Here is a 16,655-nt window from a genome sequence, read left to right on the forward strand (position 1 = left end):
CGCTTCAAAGGTTTGCTTCCGGCCGACTTGGCAGGGCTTGGCTGACTTTTTCTTTGCACAAGCCTGCTGCTCAAGCGACTGGCAAAGGCCTCCAGAGGTGCCAGTCCCCTTCTGAGGAATTTTGCTGGGAACGTTGAGATGAGCATGTAAACAATGGCTGCTCGCTCCAAAGGACTGTGTCATGCGTGGAGAAACTCCTTCGTGGAACCTCCTTTCACACAAGGAAAACGAGGCAGTTCCCTCCACACGAGCTCGAGAGCTGGAGGAAGGCCCTGTCTGGGCTTCCACATTGCTCTTCATTCCAGCTCCTGTCTCGTGGAAGCTCTGTGCTCTCAACTGAGCCCAAAAGATCTTCGGAGCCACGCTAAATGAGGAGGAGGAGGTCAGAGACCTGTTTAGCAAGCGGGCTGTTTACTCTGTCTGTTCTACAAGCCTGCACCAAAATCCTTGCAACTGGGGTCTCTCATTTGTTGGCTCGAACCGTTTGACTGTCGACCTTTTCTCCCGCTCTTTTATCTGAAGAACGCTGTGCAGTTTAGATGGTGAAGGACTGGCCCAGCATGCTCTTCTGGGGAAGAGGCCAGAAGGGAAGGCTGGTGGTGGTGGCGGCGGCGGCAAAAGGAGGGGGGTTGCAGTAAGACAGGGGCAGACAGCATCAGGCACCTAACCGCGCCGCCTCCGGGTGGGCTCGAACCACCATCCTTTCGGTTAACAGCCGAACGCGCTGACCCATTGCGCCACAGAGACACCTGCGGGCAGCTTGCGCCACCTCCGAGCACAGTGCTCGCCTTGCCGTCAGGCAATCGGTGCAGGAGAAGCACCAGGCTGCCCGCTGGGCACCAGCCCCTGCGCTGAGCAGAGTGGCGCAGCGGGAGCGTGCTGGGCCCATAACCCAGAGGTCGATGGATCGAAACCATTCTCTGCTAGCCCTGCCTCTCGTGGCCTTTTGATTCAGGCTGAAGCCCACAGGCGGCCAAGACTCTTGCCCCAGCGCTGGGCACTGCAGGCGAGCAAACAGGACGCGGGAGTGACCCTCCTTCGTCTGCGTGAGCCACAAGAGGCTTTGAAGCCAGGTGGTCTCCTGCCAGAGGCTACTTTTGCTCAATGCCCTTGCCTCCTGAGGACTTGTGGGGTGTGCCCATTCTTCCATAGCAGCCCCTAGAATGGAGGCGGAGGGAGCACACGGCTCTCAGCCTCAGCGTGGTGCGCAAGGAACGTGCATCTCTCTCGACGTGTCCTTGCTTTACGTGCGTGTCGCTTGCCTAAGAAAGGTGGGAAGAAAGAGGAGGTTGACGGAAACCAGTGGACTCTGGCCATCCTGCGCATGGGCAATTGGAAAGAGAAGGTCTGATGGGACGCGCGTGGAAGCCCAGGGGGCGGCCTGTGACCGGCGGGACACAGCTTGTCAAGCACTGCCCGAGGCCCTGAAGTGGTGTGGCTGCTTGCCCACAAGTCAAGCGCACCCGTGAGAGATGAAGGCCTCCCGTCTCCGTCTCCGTCTCCGTCTCCGTCTCCTCAAGCGTCGTGAAGCAAGAGAGCTGCCTCATCCCCTTTTCCCACGCAGAAGGGGGAGCGGCTGCACAGGGAGTGCACCAAGGAGGGAGGCTCTGGGAGCTCGAGGCCAGAAAGGGGAAGCACAGGCCCTCTTTCTGCCCATTTTCCATCAGGGCTCCTTTGGCATGCCAAGGGCACGCCACCATCGGCTCGATTGGTGGGCTCTTTCGCCCCGCCTCTCCAATGCCATTCATTTGCGTGCCATTGGTCCTGACACGTGCCCGTGATGGCCTGCTGGAAAGTCAAGGGCTGATGTGCGAGAGGTCGCAGCCTCCTGGCTCCCTGGCCGGCCCGAAGCATCACTGGTTGCCGGCTCTCTTTTCCTGCCCAGAAAGGTGGGCGGGCCCCTGCTGAGGGAACACACCAGGGAGGCTCTTGCCATCGTCCTCATCAACCATGGGCTCAGCGCCCGTTGGTGTCCAATGCCCGTCTCACTAGCGCCTTCCATCTTTCCCTCTCGAGCGTGGAGCGCCCTGCTTGCTGTAGACGAGCTCCGTGCCAAGCTGATCCATCGGCTCCCTGTTCTCTCTGGGCTCTGCCTCTCCTGTTCGAACCCACCGTTATGCCCAATACCGGGCTCTCCATTTTTCAAGTCGTCCTTCCTCTGGCAAATAAGCCCGGAGACCTGGAACTTCCACTGGGGGAACCTTCTGGAGCAGATTCCCTTTGGGCTGAATCTTCCCATACAATTCCTCCTTGGTGACCTTCTCCGCCCAGCCTATTCTCAGCATCCTGCTCCAACAACTCCTCTCCAACGCCACGAACCTTCTCGCTGAAACTTGCCTTTTCACCCACCTCTCCCAGACGGACAACATGCTGCTGAGCGCTCCGCTTTCTGCCTTTCGCTTTGCCAGATCTGATCCGTCGCCTTCAAACTCGCTCTTGCTTTCACGCTCCTAGGCGCTAGTTTCTTCTTCCAGTCCACATCATACGTTACGCCCCTAGCCGGATGCGTGAACTTCTCTACGTTGTCTCCTTCGAGCCCCTCGCCGCTGATCTTCCTCCCTATTTCCTTATCGCCAATTACCAAGCGATGGTCAGAATGGGCCCGTGCCCTTTCCCTTCCCCGCTTAGCGCCTGCACCCTTCTCCCTAGCTTCTCTTCATCTTCTTCCACGATGACTACCTCACCCGCCGACCGCAACTTGGTGTTTTTCTTGACCTGCACAGATAGCCCTTCTCCCTCTTCCTTGATCTTGTCCATCGCTCTCTCGAGGGGGCGTGATGAACTCGCACGGCGCTAGGGGAGCGCCTTCTCTCGTACCTCTCCTCCTTCTAAACCAACTTCCCATCTCTGCGCGCATGCTCGCCGCTGCCGCCTCACCCTCCTCCGTATCCTCCAGCAACCGTATCAGTCTGCCGTCCACTCCGGACGACCCCATCACCTGACGAGTGACTTTCTCATCTCTCCTGTCAAACGCCTTCCGAGAAGGGACGAGGCGACTGTCGACGTGCCGGTCCTTTCGTCCAGCTCTCTGCGCTCTCAGGCTCGCTTGCCATATCGGCTGTCTGCTCCTTCTATCTTTCCCGAGTCCCGCTTGCTCGTCCGCCAGCAGTTCCTCGCGCTGCGCTCTCCATCTCGCCTTCGGTATCCTTGTCAGCCCCTCGGGTACATGGCCGGTTAGGGCACTCGTCGTCTTGTTCTTGCAGTCGGATGCGCTTGCTTTCTTGTGTCTTGTCACTGGCTCTTGGGGTGCTAGGCAGCTCTGCTTGGCCCTGAGGGGCACGGGATGTGGCGCCCCCTTCACTCTGCCCTTGGCCCGCCTGGCTGTGCGCTGGCTCAGCCGGGAGGGGACTCAGGCTTGGGCGGCATGGCCGCGCTTCCCTGGCAAGGCATGAGACAGGGATGACGTTCTTCGATTGTCACAGGGAGAGACACATCGTTGCCGCAACTCCTCTGTCTGCACCAAATCTTGGACCAAGTGGCTGAAGGAAGCGGGAGAGGAAAGAGCCTGACGATTTGCTGACTTTCTTGCCACTCCTTCCAGGCACGTCTCATTTTTGGAGCTGAAGTTCTGAGTTTTGGCTGCGGACAAGCGCTTCAAAGGTTTGCTTCCGGCCGACTTGGCAGGGCTTGGCTGACTTTTTCTTTGCACAAGCCTGCTGCTCAAGCGACTGGCAAAGGCCTCCAGAGGTGCCAGTCCCCTTCTGAGGAATTTTGCTGGGAACGTTGAGATGAGCATGTAAACAATGGCTGCTCGCTCCAAAGGACTGTGTCATGCGTGGAGAAACTCCTTCGTGGAACCTCCTTTCACACAAGGAAAACGAGGCAGTTCCCTCCACACGAGCTCGAGAGCTGGAGGAAGGCCCTGTCTGGGCTTCCACATTGCTCTTCATTCCAGCTCCTGTCTCGTGGAAGCTCTGTGCTCTCAACTGAGCCCAAAAGATCTTCGGAGCCACGCTAAATGAGGAGGAGGAGGTCAGAGACCTGTTTAGCAAGCGGGCTGTTTACTCTGTCTGTTCTACAAGCCTGCACCAAAATCCTTGCAACTGGGGTCTCTCATTTGTTGGCTCGAACCGTTTGACTGTCGACCTTTTCTCCCGCTCTTTTATCTGAAGAACGCTGTGCAGTTTAGATGGTGAAGGACTGGCCCAGCATGCTCTTCTGGGGAAGAGGCCAGAAGGGAAGGCTGGTGGTGGTGGCGGCGGCGGCAAAAGGAGGGGGGTTGCAGTAAGACAGGGGCAGACAGCATCAGGCACCTAACCGCGCCGCCTCCGGGTGGGCTCGAACCACCATCCTTTCGGTTAACAGCCGAACGCGCTGACCCATTGCGCCACAGAGACACCTGCGGGCAGCTTGCGCCACCTCCGAGCACAGTGCTCGCCTTGCCGTCAGGCAATCGGTGCAGGAGAAGCACCAGGCTGCCCGCTGGGCCCCAGCCCCTGCGCTGAGCAGAGTGGCGCAGCGGGAGCGTGCTGGGCCCATAACCCAGAGGTCGATGGATCGAAACCATTCTCTGCTAGCCCTGCCTCTCGTGGCCTTTTGATTCAGGCTGAAGCCCACAGGCGGCCAAGACTCTTGCCCCAGCGCTGGGCACTGCAGGCGAGCAAACAGGACGCGGGAGTGACCCTCCTTCGTCTGCGTGAGCCACAAGAGGCTTTGAAGCCAGGTGGTCTCCTGCCAGAGGCTACTTTTGCTCAATGCCCTTGCCTCCTGAGGACTTGTGGGGTGTGCCCATTCTTCCATAGCAGCCCCTAGAATGGAGGCGGAGGGAGCACACGGCTCTCAGCCTCAGCGTGGTGCGCAAGGAACGTGCATCTCTCTCGACGTGTCCTTGCTTTACGTGCGTGTCGCTTGCCTAAGAAAGGTGGGAAGAAAGAGGAGGTTGACGGAAACCAGTGGACTCTGGCCATCCTGCGCATGGGCAATTGGAAAGAGAAGGTCTGATGGGACGCGCGTGGAAGCCCAGGGGGCGGCCTGTGACCGGCGGGACACAGCTTGTCAAGCACTGCCCGAGGCCCTGAAGTGGTGTGGCTGCTTGCCCACAAGTCAAGCGCACCCGTGAGAGATGAAGGCCTCCCGTATCCGTCTCCGTCTCCGTCTCCGTCTCCTCAAGCGTCGTGAAGCAAGAGAGCTGCCTCATCCCCTTTTCCCACGCAGAAGGGGGAGCGGCTGCACAGGGAGTGCACCAAGGAGGGAGGCTCTGGGAGCTCGAGGCCAGAAAGGGGAAGCACAGGCCCTCTTTCTGCCCATTTTCCATCAGGGCTCCTTTGGCATGCCAAGGGCACGCCACCATCGGCTCGATTGGTGGGCTCTTTCGCCCCGCCTCTCCAATGCCATTCATTTGCGTGCCATTGGTCCTGACACGTGCCCGTGATGGCCTGCTGGAAAGTCAAGGGCTGATGTGCGAGAGGTCGCAGCCTCCTGGCTCCCTGGCCGGCCCGAAGCATCACTGGTTGCCGGCTCTCTTTTCCTGCCCAGAAAGGTGGGCGGGCCCCTGCTGAGGGAACACACCAGGGAGGCTCTTGCCATCGTCCTCATCAACCATGGGCTCAGCGCCCGTTGGTGTCCAATGCCCGTCTCACTAGCGCCTTCCATCTTTCCCTCTCGAGCGTGGAGCGCCCTGCTTGCTGTAGACGAGCTCCGTGCCAAGCTGATCCATCGGCTCCCTGTTCTCTCTGGGCTCTGCCTCTCCTGTTCGAACCCACCGTTATGCCCAATACCGGGCTCTCCATTTTTCAAGTCGTCCTTCCTCTGGCAAATAAGCCCGGAGACCTGGAACTTCCACTGGGGGAACCTTCTGGAGCAGATTCCCTTTGGGCTGAATCTTCCCATACAATTCCTCCTTGGTGACCTTCTCCGCCCAGCCTATTCTCAGCATCCTGCTCCAACAACTCCTCTCCAACGCCACGAACCTTCTCGCTGAAACTTGCCTTTTCACCCACCTCTCCCAGACGGACAACATGCTGCTGAGCGCTCCGCTTTCTGCCTTTCGCTTTGCCAGATCTGATCCGTCGCCTTCAAACTCGCTCTTGCTTTCACGCTCCTAGGCGCTAGTTTCTTCTTCCAGTCCACATCATACGTTACGCCCCTAGCCGGATGCGTGAACTTCTCTACGTTGTCTCCTTCGAGCCCCTCGCCGCTGATCTTCCTCCCTATTTCCTTATCGCCAATTACCAAGCGATGGTCAGAATGGGCCCGTGCCCTTTCCCTTCCCCGCTTAGCGCCTGCACCCTTCTCCCTAGCTTCTCTTCATCTTCTTCCACGATGACTACCTCACCCGCCGACCGCAACTTGGTGTTTTTCTTGACCTGCACAGATAGCCCTTCTCCCTCTTCCTTGATCTTGTCCATCGCTCTCTCGAGGGGGCGTGATGAACTCGCACGGCGCTAGGGGAGCGCCTTCTCTCGTACCTCTCCTCCTTCTAAACCAACTTCCCATCTCTGCGCGCATGCTCGCCGCTGCCGCCTCACCCTCCTCCGTATCCTCCAGCAACCGTATCAGTCTGCCGTCCACTCCGGACGACCCCAACACCTGACGAGTGACTTTCTCATCTCTCCTGTCAAACGCCTTCCGAGAAGGGACGAGGCGACTGTCGACGTGCCGGTCCTTTCGTCCAGCTCTCTGCGCTCTCAGGCTCGCTTGCCATATCGGCTGTCTGCTCCTTCTATCTTTCCCGAGTCCCGCTTGCTCGTCCGCCAGCAGTTCCTCGCGCTGCGCTCTCCATCTCGCCTTCGGTATCCTTGTCAGCCCCTCGGGTACATGGCCGGTTAGGGCACTCGTCGTCTTGTTCTTGCAGTCGGATGCGCTTGCTTTCTTGTGTCTTGTCACTGGCTCTTGGGGTGCTAGGCAGCTCTGCTTGGCCCTGAGGGGCACGGGATGTGGCGCCCCCTTCACTCTGCCCTTGGCCCGCCTGGCTGTGCGCTGGCTCAGCCGGGAGGGGACTCAGGCTTGGGCGGCATGGCCGCGCTTCCCTGGCAAGGCATGAGACAGGGATGACGTTCTTCGATTGTCACAGGGAGAGACACATCGTTGCCGCAACTCCTCTGTCTGCACCAAATCTTGGACCAAGTGGCTGAAGGAAGCGGGAGAGGAAAGAGCCTGACGATTTGCTGACTTTCTTGCCACTCCTTCCAGGCACGTCTCATTTTTGGAGCTGAAGTTCTGAGTTTTGGCTGCGGACAAGCGCTTCAAAGGTTTGCTTCCGGCCGACTTGGCAGGGCTTGGCTGACTTTTTCTTTGCACAAGCCTGCTGCTCAAGCGACTGGCAAAGGCCTCCAGAGGTGCCAGTCCCCTTCTGAGGAATTTTGCTGGGAACGTTGAGATGAGCATGTAAACAATGGCTGCTCGCTCCAAAGGACTGTGTCATGCGTGGAGAAACTCCTTCGTGGAACCTCCTTTCACACAAGGAAAACGAGGCAGTTCCCTCCACACGAGCTCGAGAGCTGGAGGAAGGCCCTGTCTGGGCTTCCACATTGCTCTTCATTCCAGCTCCTGTCTCGTGGAAGCTCTGTGCTCTCAACTGAGCCCAAAAGATCTTCGGAGCCACGCTAAATGAGGAGGAGGAGGTCAGAGACCTGTTTAGCAAGCGGGCTGTTTACTCTGTCTGTTCTACAAGCCTGCACCAAAATCCTTGCAACTGGGGTCTCTCATTTGTTGGCTCGAACCGTTTGACTGTCGACCTTTTCTCCCGCTCTTTTATCTGAAGAACGCTGTGCAGTTTAGATGGTGAAGGACTGGCCCAGCATGCTCTTCTGGGGAAGAGGCCAGAAGGGAAGGCTGGTGGTGGTGGCGGCGGCGGCAAAAGGAGGGGGGTTGCAGTAAGACAGGGGCAGACAGCATCAGGCACCTAACCGCGCCGCCTCCGGGTGGGCTCGAACCACCATCCTTTCGGTTAACAGCCGAACGCGCTGACCCATTGCGCCACAGAGACACCTGCGGGCAGCTTGCGCCACCTCCGAGCACAGTGCTCGCCTTGCCGTCAGGCAATCGGTGCAGGAGAAGCACCAGGCTGCCCGCTGGGCCCCAGCCCCTGCGCTGAGCAGAGTGGCGCAGCGGGAGCGTGCTGGGCCCATAACCCAGAGGTCGATGGATCGAAACCATTCTCTGCTAGCCCTGCCTCTCGTGGCCTTTTGATTCAGGCTGAAGCCCACAGGCGGCCAAGACTCTTGCCCCAGCGCTGGGCACTGCAGGCGAGCAAACAGGACGCGGGAGTGACCCTCCTTCGTCTGCGTGAGCCACAAGAGGCTTTGAAGCCAGGTGGTCTCCTGCCAGAGGCTACTTTTGCTCAATGCCCTTGCCTCCTGAGGACTTGTGGGGTGTGCCCATTCTTCCATAGCAGCCCCTAGAATGGAGGCGGAGGGAGCACACGGCTCTCAGCCTCAGCGTGGTGCGCAAGGAACGTGCATCTCTCTCGACGTGTCCTTGCTTTACGTGCGTGTCGCTTGCCTAAGAAAGGTGGGAAGAAAGAGGAGGTTGACGGAAACCAGTGGACTCTGGCCATCCTGCGCATGGGCAATTGGAAAGAGAAGGTCTGATGGGACGCGCGTGGAAGCCCAGGGGGCGGCCTGTGACCGGCGGGACACAGCTTGTCAAGCACTGCCCGAGGCCCTGAAGTGGTGTGGCTGCTTGCCCACAAGTCAAGCGCACCCGTGAGAGATGAAGGCCTCCCGTCTCCGTCTCCGTCTCCGTCTCCTCAAGCGTCGTGAAGCAAGAGAGCTGCCTCATCCCCTTTTCCCACGCAGAAGGGGGAGCGGCTGCACAGGGAGTGCACCAAGGAGGGAGGCTCTGGGAGCTCGAGGCCAGAAAGGGGAAGCACAGGCCCTCTTTCTGCCCATTTTCCATCAGGGCTCCTTTGGCATGCCAAGGGCACGCCACCATCGGCTCGATTGGTGGGCTCTTTCGCCCCGCCTCTCCAATGCCATTCATTTGCGTGCCATTGGTCCTGACACGTGCCCGTGATGGCCTGCTGGAAAGTCAAGGGCTGATGTGCGAGAGGTCGCAGCCTCCTGGCTCCCTGGCCGGCCCGAAGCATCACTGGTTGCCGGCTCTCTTTTCCTGCCCAGAAAGGTGGGCGGGCCCCTGCTGAGGGAACACACCAGGGAGGCTCTTGCCATCGTCCTCATCAACCATGGGCTCAGCGCCCGTTGGTGTCCAATGCCCGTCTCACTAGCGCCTTCCATCTTTCCCTCTCGAGCGTGGAGCGCCCTGCTTGCTGTAGACGAGCTCCGTGCCAAGCTGATCCATCGGCTCCCTGTTCTCTCTGGGCTCTGCCTCTCCTGTTCGAACCCACCGTTATGCCCAATACCGGGCTCTCCATTTTTCAAGTCGTCCTTCCTCTGGCAAATAAGCCCGGAGACCTGGAACTTCCACTGGGGGAACCTTCTGGAGCAGATTCCCTTTGGGCTGAATCTTCCCATACAATTCCTCCTTGGTGACCTTCTCCGCCCAGCCTATTCTCAGCATCCTGCTCCAACAACTCCTCTCCAACGCCACGAACCTTCTCGCTGAAACTTGCCTTTTCACCCACCTCTCCCAGACGGACAACATGCTGCTGAGCGCTCCGCTTTCTGCCTTTCGCTTTGCCAGATCTGATCCGTCGCCTTCAAACTCGCTCTTGCTTTCACGCTCCTAGGCGCTAGTTTCTTCTTCCAGTCCACATCATACGTTACGCCCCTAGCCGGATGCGTGAACTTCTCTACGTTGTCTCCTTCGAGCCCCTCGCCGCTGATCTTCCTCCCTATTTCCTTATCGCCAATTACCAAGCGATGGTCAGAATGGGCCCGTGCCCTTTCCCTTCCCCGCTTAGCGCCTGCACCCTTCTCCCTAGCTTCTCTTCATCTTCTTCCACGATGACTACCTCACCCGCCGACCGCAACTTGGTGTTTTTCTTGACCTGCACAGATAGCCCTTCTCCCTCTTCCTTGATCTTGTCCATCGCTCTCTCGAGGGGGCGTGATGAACTCGCACGGCGCTAGGGGAGCGCCTTCTCTCGTACCTCTCCTCCTTCTAAACCAACTTCCCATCTCTGCGCGCATGCTCGCCGCTGCCGCCTCACCCTCCTCCGTATCCTCCAGCAACCGTATCAGTCTGCCGTCCACTCCGGACGACCCCAACACCTGACGAGTGACTTTCTCATCTCTCCTGTCAAACGCCTTCCGAGAAGGGACGAGGCGACTGTCGACGTGCCGGTCCTTTCGTCCAGCTCTCTGCGCTCTCAGGCTCGCTTGCCATATCGGCTGTCTGCTCCTTCTATCTTTCCCGAGTCCCGCTTGCTCGTCCGCCAGCAGTTCCTCGCGCTGCGCTCTCCATCTCGCCTTCGGTATCCTTGTCAGCCCCTCGGGTACATGGCCGGTTAGGGCACTCGTCGTCTTGTTCTTGCAGTCGGATGCGCTTGCTTTCTTGTGTCTTGTCACTGGCTCTTGGGGTGCTAGGCAGCTCTGCTTGGCCCTGAGGGGCACGGGATGTGGCGCCCCCTTCACTCTGCCCTTGGCCCGCCTGGCTGTGCGCTGGCTCAGCCGGGAGGGGACTCAGGCTTGGGCGGCATGGCCGCGCTTCCCTGGCAAGGCATGAGACAGGGATGACGTTCTTCGATTGTCACAGGGAGAGACACATCGTTGCCGCAACTCCTCTGTCTGCACCAAATCTTGGACCAAGTGGCTGAAGGAAGCGGGAGAGGAAAGAGCCTGACGATTTGCTGACTTTCTTGCCACTCCTTCCAGGCACGTCTCATTTTTGGAGCTGAAGTTCTGAGTTTTGGCTGCGGACAAGCGCTTCAAAGGTTTGCTTCCGGCCGACTTGGCAGGGCTTGGCTGACTTTTTCTTTGCACAAGCCTGCTGCTCAAGCGACTGGCAAAGGCCTCCAGAGGTGCCAGTCCCCTTCTGAGGAATTTTGCTGGGAACGTTGAGATGAGCATGTAAACAATGGCTGCTCGCTCCAAAGGACTGTGTCATGCGTGGAGAAACTCCTTCGTGGAACCTCCTTTCACACAAGGAAAACGAGGCAGTTCCCTCCACACGAGCTCGAGAGCTGGAGGAAGGCCCTGTCTGGGCTTCCACATTGCTCTTCATTCCAGCTCCTGTCTCGTGGAAGCTCTGTGCTCTCAACTGAGCCCAAAAGATCTTCGGAGCCACGCTAAATGAGGAGGAGGAGGTCAGAGACCTGTTTAGCAAGCGGGCTGTTTACTCTGTCTGTTCTACAAGCCTGCACCAAAATCCTTGCAACTGGGGTCTCTCATTTGTTGGCTCGAACCGTTTGACTGTCGACCTTTTCTCCCGCTCTTTTATCTGAAGAACGCTGTGCAGTTTAGATGGTGAAGGACTGGCCCAGCATGCTCTTCTGGGGAAGAGGCCAGAAGGGAAGGCTGGTGGTGGTGGCGGCGGCGGCAAAAGGAGGGGGGTTGCAGTAAGACAGGGGCAGACAGCATCAGGCACCTAACCGCGCCGCCTCCGGGTGGGCTCGAACCACCATCCTTTCGGTTAACAGCCGAACGCGCTGACCCATTGCGCCACAGAGACACCTGCGGGCAGCTTGCGCCACCTCCGAGCACAGTGCTCGCCTTGCCGTCAGGCAATCGGTGCAGGAGAAGCACCAGGCTGCCCGCTGGGCCCCAGCCCCTGCGCTGAGCAGAGTGGCGCAGCGGGAGCGTGCTGGGCCCATAACCCAGAGGTCGATGGATCGAAACCATTCTCTGCTAGCCCTGCCTCTCGTGGCCTTTTGATTCAGGCTGAAGCCCACAGGCGGCCAAGACTCTTGCCCCAGCGCTGGGCACTGCAGGCGAGCAAACAGGACGCGGGAGTGACCCTCCTTCGTCTGCGTGAGCCACAAGAGGCTTTGAAGCCAGGTGGTCTCCTGCCAGAGGCTACTTTTGCTCAATGCCCTTGCCTCCTGAGGACTTGTGGGGTGTGCCCATTCTTCCATAGCAGCCCCTAGAATGGAGGCGGAGGGAGCACACGGCTCTCAGCCTCAGCGTGGTGCGCAAGGAACGTGCATCTCTCTCGACGTGTCCTTGCTTTACGTGCGTGTCGCTTGCCTAAGAAAGGTGGGAAGAAAGAGGAGGTTGACGGAAACCAGTGGACTCTGGCCATCCTGCGCATGGGCAATTGGAAAGAGAAGGTCTGATGGGACGCGCGTGGAAGCCCAGGGGGCGGCCTGTGACCGGCGGGACACAGCTTGTCAAGCACTGCCCGAGGCCCTGAAGTGGTGTGGCTGCTTGCCCACAAGTCAAGCGCACCCGTGAGAGATGAAGGCCTCCCGTCTCCGTCTCCGTCTCCGTCTCCTCAAGCGTCGTGAAGCAAGAGAGCTGCCTCATCCCCTTTTCCCACGCAGAAGGGGGAGCGGCTGCACAGGGAGTGCACCAAGGAGGGAGGCTCTGGGAGCTCGAGGCCAGAAAGGGGAAGCACAGGCCCTCTTTCTGCCCATTTTCCATCAGGGCTCCTTTGGCATGCCAAGGGCACGCCACCATCGGCTCGATTGGTGGGCTCTTTCGCCCCGCCTCTCCAATGCCATTCATTTGCGTGCCATTGGTCCTGACACGTGCCCGTGATGGCCTGCTGGAAAGTCAAGGGCTGATGTGCGAGAGGTCGCAGCCTCCTGGCTCCCTGGCCGGCCCGAAGCATCACTGGTTGCCGGCTCTCTTTTCCTGCCCAGAAAGGTGGGCGGGCCCCTGCTGAGGGAACACACCAGGGAGGCTCTTGCCATCGTCCTCATCAACCATGGGCTCAGCGCCCGTTGGTGTCCAATGCCCGTCTCACTAGCGCCTTCCATCTTTCCCTCTCGAGCGTGGAGCGCCCTGCTTGCTGTAGACGAGCTCCGTGCCAAGCTGATCCATCGGCTCCCTGTTCTCTCTGGGCTCTGCCTCTCCTGTTCGAACCCACCGTTATGCCCAATACCGGGCTCTCCATTTTTCAAGTCGTCCTTCCTCTGGCAAATAAGCCCGGAGACCTGGAACTTCCACTGGGGGAACCTTCTGGAGCAGATTCCCTTTGGGCTGAATCTTCCCATACAATTCCTCCTTGGTGACCTTCTCCGCCCAGCCTATTCTCAGCATCCTGCTCCAACAACTCCTCTCCAACGCCACGAACCTTCTCGCTGAAACTTGCCTTTTCACCCACCTCTCCCAGACGGACAACATGCTGCTGAGCGCTCCGCTTTCTGCCTTTCGCTTTGCCAGATCTGATCCGTCGCCTTCAAACTCGCTCTTGCTTTCACGCTCCTAGGCGCTAGTTTCTTCTTCCAGTCCACATCATACGTTACGCCCCTAGCCGGATGCGTGAACTTCTCTACGTTGTCTCCTTCGAGCCCCTCGCCGCTGATCTTCCTCCCTATTTCCTTATCGCCAATTACCAAGCGATGGTCAGAATGGGCCCGTGCCCTTTCCCTTCCCCGCTTAGCGCCTGCACCCTTCTCCCTAGCTTCTCTTCATCTTCTTCCACGATGACTACCTCACCCGCCGACCGCAACTTGGTGTTTTTCTTGACCTGCACAGATAGCCCTTCTCCCTCTTCCTTGATCTTGTCCATCGCTCTCTCGAGGGGGCGTGATGAACTCGCACGGCGCTAGGGGAGCGCCTTCTCTCGTACCTCTCCTCCTTCTAAACCAACTTCCCATCTCTGCGCGCATGCTCGCCGCTGCCGCCTCACCCTCCTCCGTATCCTCCAGCAACCGTATCAGTCTGCCGTCCACTCCGGACGACCCCAACACCTGACGAGTGACTTTCTCATCTCTCCTGTCAAACGCCTTCCGAGAAGGGACGAGGCGACTGTCGACGTGCCGGTCCTTTCGTCCAGCTCTCTGCGCTCTCAGGCTCGCTTGCCATATCGGCTGTCTGCTCCTTCTATCTTTCCCGAGTCCCGCTTGCTCGTCCGCCAGCAGTTCCTCGCGCTGCGCTCTCCATCTCGCCTTCGGTATCCTTGTCAGCCCCTCGGGTACATGGCCGGTTAGGGCACTCGTCGTCTTGTTCTTGCAGTCGGATGCGCTTGCTTTCTTGTGTCTTGTCACTGGCTCTTGGGGTGCTAGGCAGCTCTGCTTGGCCCTGAGGGGCACGGGATGTGGCGCCCCCTTCACTCTGCCCTTGGCCCGCCTGGCTGTGCGCTGGCTCAGCCGGGAGGGGACTCAGGCTTGGGCGGCATGGCCGCGCTTCCCTGGCAAGGCATGAGACAGGGATGACGTTCTTCGATTGTCACAGGGAGAGACACATCGTTGCCGCAACTCCTCTGTCTGCACCAAATCTTGGACCAAGTGGCTGAAGGAAGCGGGAGAGGAAAGAGCCTGACGATTTGCTGACTTTCTTGCCACTCCTTCCAGGCACGTCTCATTTTTGGAGCTGAAGTTCTGAGTTTTGGCTGCGGACAAGCGCTTCAAAGGTTTGCTTCCGGCCGACTTGGCAGGGCTTGGCTGACTTTTTCTTTGCACAAGCCTGCTGCTCAAGCGACTGGCAAAGGCCTCCAGAGGTGCCAGTCCCCTTCTGAGGAATTTTGCTGGGAACGTTGAGATGAGCATGTAAACAATGGCTGCTCGCTCCAAAGGACTGTGTCATGCGTGGAGAAACTCCTTCGTGGAACCTCCTTTCACACAAGGAAAACGAGGCAGTTCCCTCCACACGAGCTCGAGAGCTGGAGGAAGGCCCTGTCTGGGCTTCCACATTGCTCTTCATTCCAGCTCCTGTCTCGTGGAAGCTCTGTGCTCTCAACTGAGCCCAAAAGATCTTCGGAGCCACGCTAAATGAGGAGGAGGAGGTCAGAGACCTGTTTAGCAAGCGGGCTGTTTACTCTGTCTGTTCTACAAGCCTGCACCAAAATCCTTGCAACTGGGGTCTCTCATTTGTTGGCTCGAACCGTTTGACTGTCGACCTTTTCTCCCGCTCTTTTATCTGAAGAACGCTGTGCAGTTTAGATGGTGAAGGACTGGCCCAGCATGCTCTTCTGGGGAAGAGGCCAGAAGGGAAGGCTGGTGGTGGTGGCGGCGGCGGCAAAAGGAGGGGGGTTGCAGTAAGACAGGGGCAGACAGCATCAGGCACCTAACCGCGCCGCCTCCGGGTGGGCTCGAACCACCATCCTTTCGGTTAACAGCCGAACGCGCTGACCCATTGCGCCACAGAGACACCTGCGGGCAGCTTGCGCCACCTCCGAGCACAGTGCTCGCCTTGCCGTCAGGCAATCGGTGCAGGAGAAGCACCAGGCTGCCCGCTGGGCCCCAGCCCCTGCGCTGAGCAGAGTGGCGCAGCGGGAGCGTGCTGGGCCCATAACCCAGAGGTCGATGGATCGAAACCATTCTCTGCTAGCCCTGCCTCTCGTGGCCTTTTGATTCAGGCTGAAGCCCACAGGCGGCCAAGACTCTTGCCCCAGCGCTGGGCACTGCAGGCGAGCAAACAGGACGCGGGAGTGACCCTCCTTCGTCTGCGTGAGCCACAAGAGGCTTTGAAGCCAGGTGGTCTCCTGCCAGAGGCTACTTTTGCTCAATGCCCTTGCCTCCTGAGGACTTGTGGGGTGTGCCCATTCTTCCATAGCAGCCCCTAGAATGGAGGCGGAGGGAGCACACGGCTCTCAGCCTCAGCGTGGTGCGCAAGGAACGTGCATCTCTCTCGACGTGTCCTTGCTTTACGTGCGTGTCGCTTGCCTAAGAAAGGTGGGAAGAAAGAGGAGGTTGACGGAAACCAGTGGACTCTGGCCATCCTGCGCATGGGCAATTGGAAAGAGAAGGTCTGATGGGACGCGCGTGGAAGCCCAGGGGGCGGCCTGTGACCGGCGGGACACAGCTTGTCAAGCACTGCCCGAGGCCCTGAAGTGGTGTGGCTGCTTGCCCACAAGTCAAGCGCACCCGTGAGAGATGAAGGCCTCCCGTATCCGTCTCCGTCTCCGTCTCCGTCTCCTCAAGCGTCGTGAAGCAAGAGAGCTGCCTCATCCCCTTTTCCCACGCAGAAGGGGGAGCGGCTGCACAGGGAGTGCACCAAGGAGGGAGGCTCTGGGAGCTCGAGGCCAGAAAGGGGAAGCACAGGCCCTCTTTCTGCCCATTTTCCATCAGGGCTCCTTTGGCATGCCAAGGGCACGCCACCATCGGCTCGATTGGTGGGCTCTTTCGCCCCGCCTCTCCAATGCCATTCATTTGCGTGCCATTGGTCCTGACACGTGCCCGTGATGGCCTGCTGGAAAGTCAAGGGCTGATGTGCGAGAGGTCGCAGCCTCCTGGCTCCCTGGCCGGCCCGAAGCATCACTGGTTGCCGGCTCTCTTTTCCTGCCCAGAAAGGTGGGCGGGCCCCTGCTGAGGGAACACACCAGGGAGGCTCTTGCCATCGTCCTCATCAACCATGGGCTCAGCGCCCGTTGGTGTCCAATGCCCGTCTCACTAGCGCCTTCCATCTTTCCCTCTCGAGCGTGGAGCGCCCTGCTTGCTGTAGACGAGCTCCGTGCCAAGCTGATCCATCGGCTCCCTGTTCTCTCTGGGCTCTGCCTCTCCTGTTCGAACCCACCGTTATGCCCAATACCGGGCTCTCCATTTTTCAAGTCGTCCTTCCTCTGGCAAATAAGCCCGGAGACCTGGAACTTCCACTGGGGGAACCTTCTGGAGCAGATTCCCTTTGGGCTGAATCTTCCCATACAATTCCTCCTTGGTGACCTTCTCCGCCCAGCCTATTCTCAGCATCCTGCTCCAACAACTCCTCTCC

At 59.0% G+C, this 16,655-nt stretch overlaps 5 non-coding genes across 5 annotated transcripts; all 5 read right to left on the reverse strand.

Annotated features, from left to right (window-relative positions):
* Window positions 1–673: 673 nt before the first annotated feature.
* Window positions 674–747, reverse strand: TRNAN-GUU (transfer RNA asparagine (anticodon GUU)). The gene has a single exon. It is a non-coding gene; the product is annotated as a tRNA-Asn (tRNA).
* A 3,516-nt stretch (window positions 748–4,263) lies between these two features.
* On the reverse strand, window positions 4,264–4,337 carry TRNAN-GUU (transfer RNA asparagine (anticodon GUU)). Its single transcript has one exon. It is a non-coding gene; the product is annotated as a tRNA-Asn (tRNA).
* Window positions 4,338–7,853: 3,516 nt separating this feature from the next.
* Window positions 7,854–7,927, reverse strand: TRNAN-GUU (transfer RNA asparagine (anticodon GUU)). The gene has a single exon. It is a non-coding gene; the product is annotated as a tRNA-Asn (tRNA).
* Window positions 7,928–11,437: 3,510 nt separating this feature from the next.
* On the reverse strand, window positions 11,438–11,511 carry TRNAN-GUU (transfer RNA asparagine (anticodon GUU)). Its single transcript has one exon. It is a non-coding gene; the product is annotated as a tRNA-Asn (tRNA).
* Window positions 11,512–15,021: 3,510 nt separating this feature from the next.
* TRNAN-GUU (transfer RNA asparagine (anticodon GUU)) lies at window positions 15,022–15,095 on the reverse strand. Its single transcript has one exon. It is a non-coding gene; the product is annotated as a tRNA-Asn (tRNA).
* Between the last annotated feature and the right edge of the window lie 1,560 nt (window positions 15,096–16,655).

Source organism: Carettochelys insculpta, chromosome 22 (assembly GCF_033958435.1).
Source record: "Carettochelys insculpta isolate YL-2023 chromosome 22, ASM3395843v1, whole genome shotgun sequence".
Classification (NCBI taxonomy): domain Eukaryota; kingdom Metazoa; phylum Chordata; order Testudines; family Carettochelyidae; genus Carettochelys; species Carettochelys insculpta.